Source organism: Lathamus discolor, chromosome 11 (genome assembly GCF_037157495.1).
Source record: "Lathamus discolor isolate bLatDis1 chromosome 11, bLatDis1.hap1, whole genome shotgun sequence".
Taxonomy (NCBI): domain Eukaryota; kingdom Metazoa; phylum Chordata; class Aves; order Psittaciformes; family Psittacidae; genus Lathamus; species Lathamus discolor.
Genome location: NC_088894.1, coordinates 158,656 through 173,000, shown reverse-complemented (window position 1 = coordinate 173,000; position 14,345 = coordinate 158,656). Strand labels below are relative to the sequence as shown.

Genomic DNA, 14,345 nt, shown 5'->3' with positions numbered 1-14,345 from the left:
CAGAATCTCGTCTGCCTTTGCTAATCCCTTGCCAAGTCCGAAGCAAGTCAAAGCAAGCCACGTCTACATGTGCAGGGTCATCCACAGACCCTGGTCACTAATGGAGGCTCACATTTGCAGTCCCGGTGCGCTGCACGGCTCTGCCTTGCCCACTGCCCACGCACCGCGCTGACCGAGGCGCTGGCACCAGCAGCCACCGCACCTGCCGCAGAGGCTGCTCGCGTCTGGCACGGCCACCGGCAGCGGGGCCAGGTCGAGCCCAGCCAGGGTCTCCCCGGGAGAGGCACGTGCCGGGGAAGCCGGGCGGAGGCGTTTGTCAGCGGCAGCCTCGGCGCCGGCCGCGGAGCCGCCGCGCAGGGCAGGAGCCCGGCAAGGCAGCCGGTAACGGCGGGCCGGGCTGCGCGTGACCCGGGCACGCGGCTCCCTCTGCCGGCACGTGCCCGCGGGGACCCCGCTCCCCAAACCCAGGGACGAGCCAGCCCCGCCCCCGCGGAAGCAGCCCGGGTTGCCCCGTCCCGGCTGCGGGGCTCTCCGCCAGCTCCCCAAACAGCTGCAGCAGGGATGTCACTCCCGAGCGCCCCGCTGATGCTCAGCTACTGCTGCCTGCCACCAAAACGCTCCACCGCGTTCCGTGAGCGGGAAGGCAGCCGAGCTCAGGAAACGCGGAAAGCCCAGGAACCCCTCAGCGGTACATCCTCAGCCTCCTAGACTCCAGTGACTGCGGAAACAATTCCCTCTCCCACACATGCACAGGACGGTCACCAACAGCCATGTGCCTTGTCAGGGCCACTAACAACCAGGGAGATAATGTGCTTTCACACTGTTAAAAATGAAATAGTGAAAACGCAGAAAGACCCCAGGCCAGGGGTAACTCTGGAGTCTAAGGGGGATGACGATGGCACAGACAATGTCCTGTCCCCTGTTAACAACCTCATTTGCTCACTTTTAATACATGCCCACCTCAAACTGCTCTGCACTAGAGAGTGAGAGGGTGCTGGTTGTGGAGAGGGGGAGGAGCTCTGAGCTTAGGAGCCACTTTTAATGACAAGGATTACTGGGGAAACAGCATTTTGGGGATTTTGAATTCTGGGAAGCAGCTGCAGTAGGAGCAGAGGGAGATAATCCCAGTGTGACAGAGATGCAAGGAAGCAGGACTGGAGAAGTGAGCGCAGCATTCCCAGGCACACACAGATGCTACTGCCTTGCATAGGGCATCCTGCACAGAACCGGGAGGCTGCCAGAACAAGGGCCTGGCCTAGGGCTCCCAGCACCCTTCTGTCTGAGGGTGGCCAGACCATGAGGGTTTCTAAGCCTCTGGAGCAGCCAAACGTTTCTCTGTCCTTCCTGACTCCAGCCTAGAGTGGGGACTCAGACCCAGAGAAGCAATCTGCCCCACAGCCCAGGATCAGGAAGCCCAGACTCCCCAGCCATCTTGCAGCCCCCAAGTAACCTGTGGGTGAAAAGCCAGCAAGGGGAGTCTGGGCTCTGCCAGGGAAGGCAGCAGTGGAGCACTGAGGGGAGCAGACTCAGAACAGGGCATGGGGTGGAAGATGCATGCCCCAGGGCACCCAAGTCCAATGCCTCAGGATGGGCATAGGGTTTCAGACCCTCCATAAGCTACAGACTGCCTGCACACAGCTCCCAAGTGCCAAACCATAGTGAAGGGCAGCAGCGGTCAAGAAAGAGGATGTGAAACAGATGGATGCCACCACAAAGGCTGTACTGAGTTCCCAGGTGCTGCTGTGCACAGCAATGGGGGACAAGGCTTCCCTACCTGCAGGGCCCAGGAAGGGCTGTGTGCCGTAAGGTGCTGGACACAGCTCATCCATGAGAATGAGCTCTCTCCTGCCACACCACTCAGTGCCATATCACACAGTCCTGCTCTGAGTCAGTTTTGCAATCAAAACCTCAGGGAAATGCTAACTTACCAAAGCTGTGTTTAAATCCTGTGCTTGCTCCTGTAGCCATTGCTTCCAAATGTCTCACATCTTTGCTCTGATGGGTGTACACACCCTTCCTCATCCCTATGCACACCTGCACCACCACCTGCCTGCACCCACATTCATGCAGCCTTCTGCTGAGAGGGCTTCAAATGTTTGGAGGATCCATTTATTGCCCAAGATATTTCTATGGCCCATCACTGGTTGCAGGAAGCTTCTGGCCATCAACAGCTTCAGGTGAGTTGGAGGCCTCAAGCTTCAAGTGACCTGTAGTTTTTAATGTCACCAGCTACACTGAATTAGGAAGAGATTAAGAAAAACTCACCTGAAGTGGCAATGGTTAATGAGGCAATATCAGCAAGTAAAGAGGAATGATCCCGAGTCTTTCCCCCTGGTGTTCTCTGTGGTACTGTAGCAGGGACTTGGGGTATCAGCAAAGTAGTGCTGAACAAACAGCTCTGCTTTCATGATTTCCTGGAAGGACTTCCCAATCAGCAAGGCTCATACAGCTGCTGTAGCCAGAGCACAGGACCACCTCACCTTGTGCAATGGCTGCCCCTGACACACTGCTCTCTAAGCCAGGACCAGGACGCTTGGTGAGCAGTTGGCTAAGTGCTTCTACAGGGAAGCCTGTGGATCCACAGCTGCTGCTGACAAACACTAGGCCCAGCATCACCACAGCTTCCATCACCAGCTAGGCAGGGCCAAATTCAGCACTGATAGCAGAGTTAATAGGCACTTTGCCCAGAGCCTCAGTCCTGCAGTGTGTGAGCTAAGGCACAGCCCTCACAGTGGACAGAAATTAGGAAGTGTAGCACTGAGCAGAGTCAAAACGCAATGAGCTCCATTGGGTGTATTTTTCCAGGCTCCGTGATGGCACTGCCAGAGTCAGAGGCAAGGAAATGAGTAAAAGCAGGCAGCAGAATGGAACACAGAAAGAAGGCAAGTGCAGATTTCCCACAGACAAGAGGAGGGGGGCAGACAAAAGAAGAGGGCAGAACTGGGAATCCAGAAAAGTGCTGAGAAATGTCATTAAGTTGCAGTGAGTATTAGAACCTTCCCTTGTGTTTAGTGAGCTATCCTGAGACAGAGCACCTAGCAGAAAGGAGAACTTTCTGAAAAGCACCTTGATTCTCAGCACCACTTGTACGTTTACCAGCAGTGAACAATCCAGTTCGAACCTGGCCCTTGGACTGGAGCACAGATGGACCAGCTTTGAGGTGTTGCCTTTCCTACACTCAAGGGAACAGTTACCCTCACCCTCCAGAAGAACAATGCAGGGGCCTCACCGTAGCAGGGCCTGTTCTCCACCTTTTGGTCAAAAGGCCATATAGGACCTTCAGAACTGCTCTGCAGAGGTACCAGCAGACCCCTCCACAGCTCTCTGATGCACAAACTAACTCACAAACAGATGCAGCTGCAGATACAGGTGCCCCACAGGGCTGAACAGGTAGTGGGCACCTAACCCATGTGAGGTGAATGGGAGACTCCCAGTCCAAACCCTGAAATGAGCTCCCCATATACCAGGTCTGCATAGGAACAGGTAAGGCTGACAGGCAGCAATTTGTTGCCCAAACCCAGCCATAAGGACCCAGCTTTTCTGCTGGGGTGGAGCAGAGACTGTGCTTCACAAGCAACATGGTTCAAGGGACTTGCAGGCATGAGCTAGAGCAGCCAAATCCAAGGAGCAGAGCCCTGCACCCTCACCTGCAGCCCAGGGCACAGCCACACACAGACATCCACAGACAAGGTGGAATGGGGAGAGCTGGAGGGCCAAAGAGCCGGCAGGTGCCAAGGGTGCAGGGCAGGATGCCCTCAGGGCCACAAATTGTCCAAGGCAAAGCTGGTTACATCTCTCTCCATCAGCCACCCTTCCCTGCAATGTCATGAATAAACTGGTGGTAGAGACAAAAGAGATGCAGTGAACAGCAAGATGCTGTACACCATGTCCACCTACCTCAGGCTTGTGGGAACTCACACCCACCTCATCCTTACGCGTAATTTTTCAGAACCCCAGGTCACTCAGAATGGCCTGTGCCTCAGGATATGGATGGACTTACCTGCAGAGAGTGTCACTGCTTGTAAACCCAAACAGTTGCATAACCACATGGTTAAAAGATAATGACACAAATTCATACGAGGTTGTATTCCTAGGTACAAACACTGTTCAGTGACATGGTGTTGAAAGAACACAAGTATAACCACACTGTTTCTTCTTCAATCTGTTTTTCTTTACTTTTCAGACCTGGGCTTTCAAAATATAAAAAGAATTATTTGAAAAATATGTAATTTATCTTAAAGGAATAACATCAGATCAAATCCCACCAAATCCAGTTTTGTTTCAGAGCTTCCCTCAGCAATCTAATCCTTCTAATGAAATATAGTCCATGGGTAGAAAATCGGGTTTCAAACAAACAAACAAACAAACAAACAAACAGGTATTACCCCCCCAGTATTTGCAACCACATTTTACTACTATGGGCTTGCGATTAGGAGCGCAAAGGCAAAATCTGCTCAGAGAGAAGCCTGCTAGTTTAATATTTCCAAAGTGCAAAAAACCCAAAAGGCTGATCAGACAATATCCACAACAAACAGTAAATTATGACCCTATTCTGAGAATCCTTACACACCAGCAAGGAACTATGGATTTTTCAAACATGATATTGCATTTTAAATCATGAAAATATCACATTATCGGACACAGAGCCAGGAAAAACAGGATTTTAACAGTTCAACTGTTACTTTTAAGCCACCAACAGCCTTTTCTCTCTTTTTTTTTTTTTTCCTGGAGACCCGCTGGCTTCTTTTGAAAAAGAGTTTTCAAATCGACCTTGTTTCAGTGGCCACTTCTCTGCCCCAGGTATGAAATCATCGTATCACATTATAAACTGTCAATGCACCAAAAAGCAAAGGGCATTTTTTTCTAGGCAGGAACAGAGCTGTCTCTTCTGCCTACGAAACAGCACACACTTTTTCTTTCATAAGCCCCTCCAATTTCAACATTGCTATTCAGCAGTCAGCATTTCATACAGAGACCAAGCCTCACTTGCTCTGACCCCCACCTCACTGAGGCAGAGACGTACGTGATACAAAAGTCAGTACAGAATTGGGCCAGCTTATTCAGATTTCAGTGGGCAATACCCTGTGCTACACTCAGGGTCCTGTCAACACTGTTATGGATTTCATCAATGAGCATCAGAACCAGCCTTTGGCCTTGTACACAAACACAGCATCAGTATAGGAAAATGGTTTCAGATTCTTGTTTCCATTGCTCCCTGCAATGTGATACCCAAACCCAGAGAAGCAATTTATTTTCAGCATCCAAAAGCTGATGTACCAGGATCAAGATCTTGAACCCTGACAATTGCTTGCTGCAAATACTCCCTACCCCATGCTCATGAGAGAGGTGGAAAGCATTCCCCTTAGGAGGGGAAACCTGGCAAAGCCCAGGCTCTGTCCAAGCTGTCTGAGTGGGGCACAAGATCTACAAGCACAGAGACTGCGGGCTTCAGCCATTCTGTGAACATTAGGTACTCTGAAGAGAGAAACAGGTCCTAAAGAAACAGTCATCATGTGAGATTATCTTGGTGGTGTGCAAGACTATGGTATTGGCTGTTGCAATCCATGGTATTTTAACAGCATAATACCAGCCTAGTAGCAGGGACAGAGAGGTACATCCCCATTTATTTTCTCAGGCAATGCAAGCAAGCTCCGGAGAACCAGAGCTCTGGTGGAGCCATCCTTCTTATCCCTCTTAGGTCCAGAGGTTCCCCTGAGTTGCACTGCCCTGTCTTACAAAGTTATGTCTGAACTCTCAAGCCTGCCTCTCCTTGCTGTTATCTACACCAGCATCATCATTGTTGTTCATACATAAAATGAGGTTAGAAGAAAAGACAACACAGATCTCCTGAGATCATAGGGGATGTTACAAATGTCAGAAACCAGACAAATAGAGAGAACAAGGGCATCTACTGCATCCTTCCTTCCCGTGCTGGCACTGCGAGACCACAGGCACCTGGCTGCCACAGGATGTGCTACCAGGACGCTCAGCAAGTGGCACTTGGCACAGCAGACCGGGCCTGGACAAGCTGCTGTAGCTGGGCATGCCGGAGCAGCAGAAGTGGCTGCAGCACTTGCTCCCAGCAGGCCAGGGCACAGCCATTTGGGAACCACATTTTAAACGAGGAAAGTGCTAGCTTTAGCACAGTTATTTTCAGTTTGTTGTTAGAAAAACGTTGCTCTCTAAAGAAATATGTTACCCTCCCTGCTAAAACGACTCGAGCAGGACTCCCCAGGCATTTCCTCCGCACGTTCACACACATCCTTAAGCAAAGCCTCTGTGGTGACCGGCATGAAGGGTTCCGGCCTCAGTCAGAGAAATGGGAAGCTAGCTCTTGGGTAGGAAGGCACCCAAGAAGGATGTTTCAAGGTACCCCCGGTTTAAAAAAGAGCTGCAGCTCTTTAAGCACCCGAGCGCTTCAACTGAAGGGTGTAAAACCCTGCTGCTGGCAGAACCAGCGCTGGAGCCCTCGCACCGATGCCTGAAAGGGCACAACCGCTCCAGCTTCGCCCGCCCGCCGACACCGGAGCGCTCCGGCGCTCCCGCCCCGGCGCAAGCCGCGAGGCTGCGCCGCCTGAGCCGTGCTCCCGGGGCGGCCGGGTCAGGGCCGAGCCCGCGCTCAGCCGCGGGGAGCGCCGGCGAAGTTTGCGGCGCGGCGAGGGACGGCGGCGAAGTTGGGCTCCCGCGGTGCCCGCCCGCGCCGGTTCTTACCTGGGGCGGCGGCCGCGGCGGCCCCCCCGCGCGGGGCGCTCGGCCTCCCGCGGCATCCTGCGCGGCCCCGGCGCCAAGCAGAGCGCAGCCCGGAGCGGTGCCCGGCAGCGCGGCACGCAGCGGAGGGAGCCTCAGCCCGGCGGCGGCGGGGAGCGGAGCCGGCTGCTGGCACCGGGCGGGCACGGCGCGAGGCGGGGCGCGGGCGATGCATGTGCGGCGAGAGCCGCCTTCCTCCCCCCCGCTTCCTCCGCTCCCTCCCCGCAGCCCAGCCCAGCCTCTGCTGGAGACTCTGAGAATGCAGCGCCGCTCCCCCCCCGGGACCGGCCCCGAGCCCCCGGCCCTTGGCACCTCCCTGGCGGCCTGCCGCGGGGACCCGCGCACGGCTGGTGAGGCTGCGGTATCATTTTGGGATAGGTAATTCCAGTCATGCAAGGCAGGGTTTAGTCACAGCTCAGGCGAACAGCCCCAGCAGGACATTTTCCAGTCTCCCTTTCCAGGGTTGCACGTATCACCTGGAGAAAACGCTTTCCTGCTTCCACAAAAACCGCTGGTATCGGGCCTTAGAGTTTGGCCCTGGGAGGAACAAAAAGGATCACAGTGTGTTGCTCCATGTGTGCAGCACCTTGCACGAGGCAAACAAAGGCTCTGCTTGGCCAGTACAGGCCAAGAAACAGTTGCTGCCCAGCAGCAAGTTACTCACAAGCAGCCTGGCTCTCACGCTTCCTGCACAGGTCAGGAAGAGCTGGATGGAAAGCAAGACGGTGGCTCATAACCACAGGAGGAATTCAGGATGAATCCTTTTAGGAACCAAGAGAGGAGCAGGGCACGGATCCAGCACAGGCTCAGGCAGTTGTCCCCCCCACCTTTGCACCAGCTGGCACAACTCCTACTACTGCATGACTTTCACCCTCAAAAGTCAGTGGAGCTCTGAATAAGACCTAGGAAATGCTCCATTTTAGCCCCTTCAGACATGGAAGCGTCTAGAAATGTGTTTGATCCCAGTGTGAAAGAGAGAAATCTCCCAGCTGCAAGCACTGCTGCCAAAGTAGTTCCCACTTGTGCCTGATGCTCTCGTAGGGAAAGAAGCAAAGCCTGGAGCACAGCTGCTCCATCGCTAACACTGTCTGCAAACAGAGACCTTGCTCCATGCCAATCTAGCCAGCCCTAGGGCAGTTGCTAGGCTCTTGTGCCAACACTGACACTGGCAACACTCAGATACTTTCCCTGGGAGAGCCAAGGGGCTGCCTCGCTCACTGTAGGGAGACCTGAGCCCACATGGCAGAAAGTATCCAGTGATGTGGTGTGATCCCAGGTGGAGATGGTGGTTCCAGCCTTGTCTGTACGTCTGGTGCTCTTTTTCAATGTTTTTGCTAAGATGCCCTTACCCTGGAGCCAGGGAAGGTCTTGTGCCTTCTGCCATCATGCTCCTCCCCTGTGTCATAGCTGCTCCATGCCTGATCTAGTTGATGTCCCTGCTCATTGCAGGGAAAGGTTGGATGAGATGACCTCAAAAGGTCCCTTCCAACACAAACTATTCTGTGACTACAATTCTATCTCTCTTGCTACTGCCCTGCAAGGTGCTGGTAAAGCCAGACAGGCGTGTCCCAGCCCAGTTTTCACATGGGCCCCAGACAGCACTGTAATAAGGCATTTTATGACAGTCCTTCCATGAGACCTGAAATCAGCAATGCTTCAGTGTATGCCCAGGTCATACAGTAGCACAGGCCATAAGCCGCCCTACGCAGCATGAGAAAGAGGTGATGGAGGATGCAAAGCAGAACAAGACCCACCCATGACATGGTCACTCCCTTTGTGACCATGTCTGCCCCACACTTTAACACTGAACACGGTCTCCACAGCTCCATCCCACAGCCTCTCTAAAAGTGACATGTCACTTTCATGTCACGCCTTTTATTTTCAGTGACAGAAGGATGGATGGGTTATTCTTTGACTTTGCTGCCATCCCTTTTTATCTCCGTGGGAATATAGTCCTCATGTGGCTTCTCCTTTCCTCTCATTCCCACCTGTGCTTTATCCCTGCATTAAAATAGCTCTTTTGTATTTCTTAGCCCTCCTCTACCTGCAGCACTCTTCCCTCATTCTGATATACTCTCCCCATCTCATTGAGCTCCGGGCCCCATTGCTTTGTTCTCTCCCTATCTGTTCCTTTCTTTCTGCTAGTGCCTTGTTCCTTTTCTTGTTGTGATTTGTCTTCTTTGCTCTGTCCCCTTCACTCATCTATTCTCCTTATCTCTTTTTGCTCCTTCCTCTTCCTTTTCCCATTCTTTGCACACACCCCACCTTCCTCTGTGCGCCTTTGTCTGTAAGGAGTTGAAAGTTAAAAGCTTTTCCAACTTGATCCTGAGCGGCTTTCCCTCGTGCTTTCATCTCCACAACCCATTTGTAAAACTGCTCAGACTGAAGAGCCATGACATGAACAGCTAAAGAAATATCAGACAGAAACAGGACTCCCAACATGGGATGGAAATTTGCCTTCTGCAGGAAAATCTCCCCGGTTTGCTAGCACTGAGGTTCCTCTCTCCACAATTCCTGTAAACACAACATAAAACCTGATGACCAAGATTTCCTCTTCTTGGCCTCAGCCTCTTCCCTGGTGCATTCAGTGCTGGGAGGGGTAGACACAGGGGTGCACAAAAGCTCCACATCTCCTCCTGCCAAAACCTACCTGTGACCAACCTACTCTCCCTCCCCTCTCACTAGCAGCTCCCCCCAGGTCTGTCATTGCTGCTTTATCACAAACTGCTAGCCAGAGGGAAGAGTTGAGCACCAGGAAAGGTGGTCTGGCTCTTGTCCAATCCTGCTCCCAGCTCTTCCTTGATGCAAAGATCCTTGATGCAGAGATCTGTCAAACTCCCCCAGCTGATGTGTCACCAACCTCTCAAAAGGAGTTCTTTCTTACTGCTTTCTCACGTTTTGTGCCAGGCCCAGTATTGCTTGGGGTAGAGCAGCTGCACAAGAGACAGCGACTTCAGGACAATTCAGAGAAGAAGAGCTCTCAAGCCACTGCTTTCTCAGTGCTTCTCCACAGCCTGTGCTCTGCAGGGCTTGTGTGAGAGCACGAAAGTATGGTCAATCTTACCTGTGACCAGTGGCAGGGGATTACAGTCACCAGTACAGATCCGTGCTGTGTTACATGGAGCAAATCAAAGTGCTGTCTGCTTACTTGGAAATCTGTTGCTGAGAATCCCATGAATTCTGGCTATTCTCAACAACTCTATGAAAGATTAATCTTGCTAAATCCTCCTACTTCTTCCCTATCCGAGAAACAGATTCAGCACAGGACAAGCTTTGTGACTCACCTTTCTTGGCAGAAACAGCTCCCATTAATCTAAGTCCCTGCCTAATGTCCAGATTTTGCTGGAAGGCAATTCATCTGCAGTCCAGCTCTCTGTCCAGGATCCAGCTCCCCTGTCAGTCAAAGCTCACCTAATGCTGTGTGCCTTGCAGGGACAGGGTGTAGTCTGCAGCCCACTGCCCAGGATGACAGCAGGGGACAGAATCTGGGATGGACTGGTACTTGCTAGGCAAAGCAGTGTCAGTCTTCAGTGGCAACTGAGCTCAGCATCTGCCATTCATTCTCTGTTTCCATTCTCTGACCTTACCCCACCTTATCTCAGCAGAAAAACAGGAGATTCACATAGCTCAGTCCCACCAGTCTCACTCTTCATGGGGTCCAGGATTTAGCCTGCTGCTCTCCAAGTTCACCCTAAAGGGAGCTGAACACCGAGTGGTAGGACTAGCAGAGAGGTTTTTTGCTCCCAGAGCTGCAGCTCAGGATGCCATGAAGGTTGCATGGAAGCAAGTCCCCCTGCCAAACTCTCTGCAGAGGGTCCCTGGGTGGTCACATTTGCTCCTGCTGTGCTTAGCAGTCACCTCTGGCAAGCTGCATGTCCTTGCCTCACACCACTTGTCTCTGGGGGATGCAATGTGGAATGACGCCACATTACACGCTCAGATTGCCTCCTGCCTTTTCCTGTATGCTGCTCTGGCACAGCTCTAGTCCCACAGGACCCCACAGGCTAGGGAGACAGGCTACCTCCACATGGCTTTCTTCATACCCCATAGCTAGGGAGAGGCCGCTGCACGCCCTTAAAAGGCCTAGCACTATGATTCCTGTTGAAGATAGGGACAAGAGCTGAAGGCAGCAATTCTGTGCTCACACAGGTTCTGCGGAGTTGGGAACATTCCTCAACACACCGCAGACTGCGCATACACAAAGCCAGAGCTGACACAGTATGGTTGGAGGGGCACACGTTTGGAAGGGCCCAGTTTGCTGGGCACACATGGGCCAAAAATCCCAATCTATTGCCCAGAACCATTTCTCACATTCCACTCCATTTACACCTGCCAGCCAAACAGCGCTGTCTTGTTGAGGTTCTTTGGTGATGCCTTGAATCTTTTCCTGGGAGTATTCCCACTGTCCCACACAGTTTGTCACTGCCTATCACCAAAGCCTGGCAGCTCCCTCCCATAATCTTTATTCTCCCCAAGTACCGTGTCATTTGCAGACTCCACAGTGTCAGCCTTGTGATTAGATTCCAATGCCTTTATGAATAATTTGTTGTGCAATTATAAAGCAAATATTTAATTGAACTTTATGTAAAATTGCTTCTGCCTCTGAGCACTGAACCACTGGTTTGGGATAGGATGTCATGTGACCACGTCAGGCTGCAGGAGCCCCACAAAAAGGCAGCAGCGAACAATCAGACCCTGTGCCCAACACACAAGGTGCTGGCCCTGGCCTCTCTGGCTGCACCCACAGAGGGCACTGCTTGGATGGCTCCACACTGGCCCCAGGGACTGCCAGGGATGCACCAGCTGCGGGACTGCACTGCAGCTCCCTTCTCCTGGGATGTGTCCCCAGGCACCAGCAGGAGACGTGTCTTCCTCAGCTGAGCAGCAAAACAAACCAGTGCTACCCTGGAAGAGCCCAGCATGAAGTATGTCACTGCAGAAAATACCTTTGTGATAAGTAGTTGGCACACTGGCTTTCCTTCTTTCCAGTCCTTTTCCTTCCAGGGCAAGACTGGAGTATGCAGATGGGAAACCTGGACAACTGACTTTATGGGAGGAATGCCTTAAAGTGAGAAAATGCCTATGCTCACTGGACATGTCTTAATACAAGGCACCAACCTGAACTAATAAGAGCTTTGGTGCCCGAGTGCCCATCCTGGGAGAGGCTGCTCAGCACACACTAGGGCTGGCGGTCTGAGCAGAAATACTGTGAGCTGCAGGCTCAGCTGGAATAGTTTAAATGGAGGGGGTCTGGACACACCTCAGACTGGCCATGGCATCACCTCTGTAGAAAAAACATCTATATCAGCAAGCCCAACAGAACTGGGAGAAATCCCGATTTAGCATGGTCTGTAAAAGAGGCTGAAGTGCCTATTTCCAGCGAGGCGAATTTGAAATTGAAAGAGGAGGAAGAATGAATTGAAGAGATCAGAAGCTCCTTTCCAAGTGCATATCTGGTGCAGGTAATTGCTAACTGACCTGGAGGAGCTCTTGAAATCGACCTAATACAGCAGATTCTGCTGCTCAGAGTGGCTCCAGGGCTGAGGACAGGCACCCACATGCAGTACCCCCAGCTGAGGCAGGCATGGGAGGACAGGCTGCTGTGCAGCTTGTGGGCTAGCAAGAGAAATGCTGCTCACCCCCTTTAAGTATCCTAAGCCTAGCCAGAGTCTGAACAGCTCGAAGAAAGGTCCTCACTAGCTGTTGGAAATTGGAAACTTATCCTTGTATGGGGCAGGCCTATTTGTAGTGATGGGGAAGGCAGGCTTGGAGCCCAGCCTGGAGAGGCTGCGCCCACACTCTGGGAAGCGATGGATGGGAAGTCTGCTCAGATGAGCCCCATAGCTGAGGCAATGGATCTGGACCATGGGACGAAAGGTGGAGTCCCTGCTCCAGTGCTGAAGGGTGCAGAAATGTCACATACCCTGCTGACAGGAGTGCATCATTAGTGATTTCTCTGCACAGACCATAGTAAAGAACAGCAGTTTCCCATGGGGGCCTGGGGATATTCCTTTCCCCAGCAGCACTTTCTTGCCTCTCAGCTCAGCTTGGGCAGTCCCTTCACTCAGCTCTTGCTTTTATGGCTACAGATGAAGCAGCGCAACTTACCCTTTGGCTCCCAGCCACATACTCCCTGCTGCCAGCTCACACCAGGACCAGGTCCATTAGCTGTTGCCTCTGGCAGCTCCCCCCGCTTTCCAGCCCTTATTGCTTTTCACTCACAGGCGTTAAAGGTTCCTTTCAAGATGCACCTTTCTGCTTCCCCTGCAATCCAGGCATTTCTTTAATAAATAGCATTCGTGCTGGCTCTGTGATGTCTATTTGGCTTCAAGCTTTCATCTCCACTGCTGGTTGTGCCCAGCATGAAATGCCGCCACTCAGCCTATAAAAATTCATGGTTGGGGCAGTTATTTGTAGCAGTCATTCAGCATTTGCCTTGCTGCTCCAGTCCCAGACTATAGCCTGAAGACAGTACAATGGCAAGTGTCTGTTTCTGCTTGTGGGCAGGCAGTGTGACTGAGAGGTGAGCCAGGGAGAATGACCCTCTGCTGTGGGATGTGTTCCCCAAATGGCTGTCGGTGGTACAGGTACTCATTCCAAGTTGTTTGCTCTCAAGACCTACAGCTAGATGCACATCTCACCACCCAGGCATGCAAGAGAGTGGATAACTGAAACTGTCCCCTAGATATGCAATATAACAAACCAGAGCAAAGAAAACAGAGGAAAGGCAGAGGTCTGGGATGCATGGAAGGGGGCCCAGCTAGATGGTAAGCTTAGGATAGGGTTAACTGGCAGAAGGAGCATGATACAGCCCCCTTTGTCATCCTCTCTAGTAAACACACATGCATGCACTTTCACACACACAGTATCTCTTCTGTGGCCCTGAGATCAGCCAAGAGCAGAGAGAAACAGATCTCAAAGCAATTGTAATCTTCCCATAACAATGACAGGAGAAGTGTGGTGCAGTGCAAAACACAATCTGCCTGCAAAAGGCTATGGAGAGTATGTAAGATGGAAAATAGTTGTTTGTTTCTGGCACTAGGATGGTCTTTGGACTTGCATTTCAGAAAGACAGAGTGATCTGACTGCCTCTGGAATGCACTAGCACCGACACCAGCACTCTGAAGGGTATGTGATCTGGACTGAGAAGACCACCATAACATGGTTGGAAAGGATCAGTAAAGTCCTACATGGAAGGAAAAGGAAGCCCTGTCCAGAAGCCTGCATCTGAAAGGTGCAGCATCACACTCAGCTCTGCTTATCTTTCATCATGCCCAGTCCCCTCTGACTCAAATCTTACTCAGCCACCACTGCTATTAGACCCCCTGCTTTTAACAAACATGCATATCCAGTCAATCCCCTAGCTTCCTCCATCCCCCTGGCAGCCCCTGTTGTACTGAATTCTCTTTAAAGTTATGCTTTCCTTGTGCCATTTACTGTTCTGCTGTTGCCAGTAGCAGGCTTCTCCGCGTGCACAATAAGCTTCTACAGCTTTTCCAAAGTGCAGCTGCAGGAATCTGAACCTCCCAAAAGACACGTAAGTGCATCATGTTGAGCTCCTCTGCTCACTGTTGCCAGGATCCAGAGCATGATCTTAA

At 52.1% G+C, this 14,345-nt stretch overlaps 1 protein-coding gene across 6 annotated transcripts in view; it reads right to left on the bottom strand.

Moving 5' to 3' along the window:
- CDH22 (cadherin 22) overlaps window positions 1-6,774 on the bottom strand; it is a 77,467-nt gene extending 70,693 nt beyond the window's left edge. For 4 of the 6 annotated variants that reach the window (XM_065691441.1, XM_065691444.1, XM_065691446.1 and 1 more), the window contains exon 1: window positions 1,929-2,039. The gene's annotated coding sequence lies outside the window, so the exon portion shown is untranslated. Of the gene's footprint in view, window positions 1-1,774; window positions 1,847-1,928; window positions 2,040-6,711 lie in introns of those variants that run through there. The other 2 variants (XM_065691442.1, XM_065691443.1) reach the window with 2 other exon arrangements.
- Between the last annotated feature and the right edge of the window lie 7,571 nt (window positions 6,775-14,345).